At 40.4% G+C, this 6,110-nt stretch overlaps 1 pseudogene; it reads left to right on the top strand.

Annotated features, from left to right (window-relative positions):
• Positions 1 to 589: 589 nt before the first annotated feature.
• Positions 590 to 1,841, top strand: LOC134378762 (dnaJ homolog subfamily A member 1-like; annotated as a pseudogene).
• The last annotated feature ends 4,269 nt before the right edge of the window (positions 1,842 to 6,110 follow it).

Below are 6,110 nucleotides of genomic sequence, written 5' to 3'. Positions count from 1 at the left end.
CAGAAGATAAAATATGGCTTTACCAGTATGATCCTAAAGACAAAGCATAATCATAGCCATGGCTACCAGCATGTGGAAGTGGTCCAGTCAAAGCAAAAGTGGGCCAGTCAAGAGCAAAAGTCATGGCAACAATTTTTTGGAATGCTGAAGGCATTTTTCTTTTTGACTTCTTAGAGGACCAAAGAACGATAACATCTGCTTGTTATGAGAGTGTTTTGAGAAAGTTCACCAAAGCCTTAGCTGAAAAATGCCTGGGAAAGCTTCACCAGAGAGTCCTTCTCTACCACAATAATGCTCTTGCTCATTCCTCTCACCAAATTGGGGCAAATTTGTGAGAGTTTCAATGGGAAATCATTAGGCATCTGCCTTTCAGTCCTGATTTGTTTCCTTCTCACTTCTGTGTGTTTCCTAATATTAAAAATTCTAGCCATTTTTCTTCAGTTAATAATGTAAAAAAGACTGCATTGAGCAGAACTTTCCAGAACACTCAGTGAGAGATAAAGGAGCTGCAGCTGCCCAAGCTGTGCACAGCTTTGCACTCCTTCCTGCTCCCCCGCACCAGCCTCAGCCCACTCACTGGCTATAGAAAATGGTGAAAAATGCCACCTACTAGTATGTTTTGGTGGTCAAACCCAGTGTCACCCAGGAGTAGTTGAAAAAGGCTCATAGGAAACAAGGCTTGAAGTACCACCCTGATAAGAATCCAAGTGAAGGAAAGACATTTAAACAGATTTCCCAAGCTTATCAAGTTCTCTCTGATGCAGAGAAAAGGGAATTATGTGACAAAGGAGGAGAACAGGCAATTAAAGAAGGTGGAACCAGTGGCAGTTTTGGTTCTCCCATGGACATCTTTGATATGTCCTTTGGAGTAAGAGGAAGGATGCAGAGAGAAAGGAGAGGTAAAATTGTTGTACATCAGCCTTCACTAACCTTAGAAGATTTATATAATGGTGCAACGAGAAAGCTGGCTCTGCAAAAGGATGTGATTTATGACAAATGTGAAGGCTGATGTGTAAGAAAGAAGTAGAGTGCTGTCCTAATTGCCAAGGCAATGGAATGCAAATAGGAATTCATCAGATAGGACCTGGAATGAATGGTTCAGTAAATTCAGTCAGTGAGCATGGAGTCCCAGGGCCATGGGGAATAGATTAATCCTAAAGATAGATGTAAAAGCTGCAATAGAAAGAAGATAGTTTGAGAGAAGAAGATTCTAGAAGTTCAAATTGACAAAGGTGTAAAAGATGGACAGAAGAAAACATTCCATGGTGAAGGAGACCAAGAACCAGGACTGGAGCCAGGAGATATTATCATTGTATTGGATCAGAAGGACCACACTGTTTTTACTCGAGGAGGAGAAGACCTTTTCATATGAATGGATGCACAGCGGGGTGAAGCATTGTGTGGCTTCCAAAAGCCAATATCCACTTTTGACAACCAAACCATAGTCATCACTTCTCATCCAGGTCAGATTGTCAAGCAGGGAGATGTCAAGTGTGTGCTAAATGAAGGCATGCCAATTTATCATATGCTATATGAGAAGGGTTGCCTAAACATTGAATTTTAGGTCAACTTTCCTGAGAATGGCTTTCTCTCTACTGATAAACTCTCTTTGGTGGAAAAACTCCTACCTGAGAGGAAGGAAGTAGAAGAGACTGATGAAATGGATCAGGTGGAACTGGTGGACTTTGATCCAAATCAGGAAAGACGACACCTTTACAATGAAGAAGCGTATGAGGATGATGAACATCATCCCAGAGGTGGCATTCAGTGTCAGACCTCTTAAATGGGGCCAGTGAATAACACTCACTGCTGGCATTTTATATGCAGTAGTGAATGAGTGAAGGACTGGAATAATACGTAATATGCTCATTACTTCTATTGTTTTTGTTTTAATACTCAACTATGGTAATGTTTTAAAAGCTAAATGAAGAATAAATGTAAATATAAAAGCTCAAAAAAAAAAAAAAAAAAAAAAAGACTGCATTGACATGGTTAAATTTCCAGGATCCTTAGTTCTTTAGGGATGGACTAAATGACTAGTATCACTAACAAAAGTGTCCTGAACGTGACAGAGCTTATTTTGAGAAATAAAGTTGATATTTAAAATTTTTATCTTTTAATTCCATTTTTCCACAACTTTTTGAAGTCCCTTTGTATACAGATGAGGCTGGACTACATCTAGAGACTACACCTGAAGTAGCCAGAATATGTATTGGGAGGACCACTTTGCCTGAGCTAGGTGTATCTATCTCACAGAGTTCAGGGTTCTACAATACGCAGTGTGACTGCTGAGTAGAACAGAAGAGAATGCTCGGACATAAACACAGCTCTCATTCATCACACTCCTCCTCCCCAAACTAACAAAGCGTGGTCCAGGTAAGATCCTTGTATTAGTCCGTTTCAGTTGCTTATAACAAAATACCCGGCACTGGGTAATTTACGAGAAAATGAAATTTATTGGTTACTGTTTCAGAGGCTAGGAAGTTGAAAGTCCAGGGAACACAGATAGTGAGAGTCTTTTTTGTTGGTGGCTTTACAGCAATGCAGGGGTCTCACATGGTAGAAAATGATGGAGCAGAGCTAGCGGTAGTTCGCCATGCTCTTTCCTTTTAAAAACCTCAGAACCATGCCCCTGACTACCATTATTAATCCATCCACTAGGCATGGTCCTACAGTCTAATCACCTCTTCAAGGCCCCGCCTTTCAATTACCATAATAGGATTTCCCACCCTCAACAGTTACAGTGGGGATTAGGCTTCTAACATATGGACTTCGGAGGACAAAATTCAGTCAATTCACAGTACTCCTGAACTTAGAGCTGCAGAACAGGAATAAGGGCTCGTCACTCAGAGCTCTCTGAAAGTTGTAACAGAATATTAGGCCAGCCACGGAGTTTATTCTTCAGCCACCAGTGAAGCCATGCTAGGATTTGTCCTACTCTTTCCCTATCTTGATGGGTTATTTTTGAGTTTCAATACTTTTCTTCAGGTTTCTGGGCCTTTTTGTGGAAATAATTCAGAAGCCTGTGTCTTAACAGGACTGGACAGTATATAACACTTTCCTTATTTTCTTTTATCTCCTCATTGTCAAAGGAAGTTTATCCAGTTAAATCAGGTGATACGGGTCAGGCACAGTGAACAAGGCAGAGGCAGTTCTGTCGGCACTATCAGAGTTTAACTGAAGCTAAAAACCACAATGGAAGCAATTTTTAAAATAAGATAATTGACAATCATCCCAGCAGTCTTCAAATCATTAGCTAAATTCATCATTAGGCTAGTGTTGGCAGTTAAGATATTAACTATTTAAAATAAATGATGAGTGTAGAAATGCCTCTCCTCATATGAATAACTTCTCGAGCAAATACATGACAAATAACTGAGTATTTCTGGATAAATTTGAGAACTAAACTTTAACAAAAATTCATAATAGTATAGAATTGAATAATTATGGAAGTGATCCTACTGAAACAACCTAGATATTTTTAATTTTAGATGTGACAAGTAGTCTGTATTCCTCAGTGTAACATCTCAGTGGGGGCAATAATAGCACTTATTGACAGGGCAGCTTTCGGGCATGAATGTCTGCTTGTATTCCAAATATCACTCTTATCTCTATGCATATTCTCTCAGTTTGCTCATGTAGTCCTTGGACTCATCTCCCTTCCAAAGTACTTTCCTTTCATTTATCAACCTCTGAACAACTCATGTGGGTTGGTTGTTTATTATCCATATCAAATAACTCAGTGAATTATTTGTACTCTTCCACTGGAGTGAATCTAGCTAGAAGCTGTGTGGAGAAATGGAAGAGAAAAAATGAGACCGGTTGGCATATGAATTTCATATGAATTTGAATTTTCTTCCTTCATATGAATTTCATTTTAGACACTTGACATAAACATTAAATGGGTCAAACGCTGTTAATATTCAAAAAGATTCCCAGTTCTTTCATTCTCTGCTGATACTTTTACATTAAGAAAAGCACCTGAAGGACAGCAAGTATTTACATGATTTTCCCTATCCTCTTTTGCAATGACAATTTTTGCTGAGCTCGCTCAAGGCAAACTTAAAAAAGATTGATGGAGTTTGGATGTGTCGTCCCCTCTAAAACTCATATGGAAATTTGATCTCCAATGTGGCAGTATTGGAAACTGACTGAGTCATGGGGGGGTCCCTCATGAGCGGATTAATGCTCTCCCTGGGGGAGGAGGGATAGTGAGTGAGTTCTCACTCTATTAGTTCCCATGAGAGATGATTGTTTAAAGGACCCTGGCACCTCCTCTCTGTCTCTCTCTTGCTTCCTCTCACCATGTGATCTGCTTGTACCTGCCGGCTCCCTGCCACTTTCCGCCATGACTAGAAGCAGCCTGAGGCCCATGCCAGTTGCAGCTGTCCCAGAAATGTAAGCTAAATAAACCTCTTTTCCTTATAAATTACCCAGTCTTAGGTATTTCTGTTATAGCAACACAAAATGGACTAATACAAAGATGAAGCTTTTTTATTAGGCTTCTGGGCTTTGCCTGTGCATACTGTGTGATTTTGATTAGTTGCATTAATTCTCTAAGTCTCAGGTTGGTTTTTTTTTACCTATAAAATACTGAATAAAATATTGTCTGTTCCTCAAGATTACAAATTCCATGAATATTTCCTGATCTTCTTCTCGGTGCTGTATCTCTGGGGATGAAGCCGATAAACAACCTGCCCTCAAGGTGCTTACATTCCAGAGAGAGGATACAGGCTATAAACAAGCAAATATATTAGTTTGTTTCTGTAGCTCATAACAAAATACCTGGAACTGGGTGATTTATAAAGAAAATGAAATTTATTGCCTGCAGTTTCAGAGGATAGGAAGTCTGAAAGTCCAGGTAACACTATGGTGAGGGTCTTCTTGGTGGCAGCAGTGATGCAAGGTTCTTACATGGCAGAAAATGGTGGATCAGAGAGAACGAACTTCTCCTGTGCTCTTCTTTCAAAGCCCTCAGAACCATGCCCCTAACTACCATTATTAACCCATTTATTACAGCATGGTCCTACAGTCTAATCACCTCTTCAAGGCTCCACCTTTCAATTAGCATGATATGACTTCCCACCCACTTTACACTGTCACATACTTTCCCCCATATTTTTAAAATCCCTAATAGGCTCAAGTTTGTGTTGAATAATCTGGGTCATATTTTCCAAACAGTATGTCTACTCAATATATAGATACCAGCTTTTTTTTCCCAGAAAAAATTCTTTGTAATGTACTTAAAAAATTTATTTTGTTCAATTATTTTGGTTTCCTTCTTTAGGCATTTCAATTATACCAAGTTGAGACACAGCCCAGCAGCTGCCAAGGTGAGCCAAGACCAGACCCTTGCAGCACCAGGTCCAGTCTAAGGCCCCAGGTGGGGAGGGAAGCACACACAACCCAGCAGCCACTGAGGTGAGCAGAGACCAGACCCTGTTGTACCAGCACCAGGACTCAGCCTAAGGCCTGGAGGGAAGCACACATAGCCCAGCAACTGCTGAGGTGAGCCAAGACCTGCATGGAACAAGGGTCCAGTCTAAGGCCCTGTGGGGGAAAGGAAGTCCACATAGCCCAGCAGGCACTGAGGTGAGCTGAGACCTACACAGCACCAGGGGCTGAGTCAACAGCCATTGAAAGCTAGAACAGGAGCCAAGGTGCTATAATATAGATACAGCCACACCTTCAGTAACCACAAGAACAGTTTCCCACAACAGTAGCAGCCAGGGCCACTCTACAGGCAGCCTCCCACTCACTTGACTACATTGATATCAGAAGAGTCACCAGTAGAGGCTGCAAATAAAGGAGGAAGTCTTTATCCTCATAGCCAAACCCAGAGTAACAGAAGAAGCAAGTCCTCTACCAGATGACCAAATATCAAAGAAAAAATACTAGAACTACAGACAAAGAAGAAAATATGACAGCACCAAAGGAATACAGTAATGCTCAAATTCCAGACACCATACGAACAGGGAGTCCTTGAAATGTCTGAAAAAGAATTCTAAGAAGTGATCTTAAGAAAACCTGAAGAAATAAAAGAAGACTCAATTAGAGAACACAAGGAAACAAGAAAAAATATCTAAAATATGAAGGAGGAAATTCATAAA

This window comes from Cynocephalus volans, chromosome 5, assembly GCF_027409185.1.
Source record: "Cynocephalus volans isolate mCynVol1 chromosome 5, mCynVol1.pri, whole genome shotgun sequence".
Classification (NCBI taxonomy): domain Eukaryota; kingdom Metazoa; phylum Chordata; class Mammalia; order Dermoptera; family Cynocephalidae; genus Cynocephalus; species Cynocephalus volans.
Note: the sequence above shows the minus strand (reverse complement) of the source record. Positions and strands in the feature narration are given on the sequence as shown.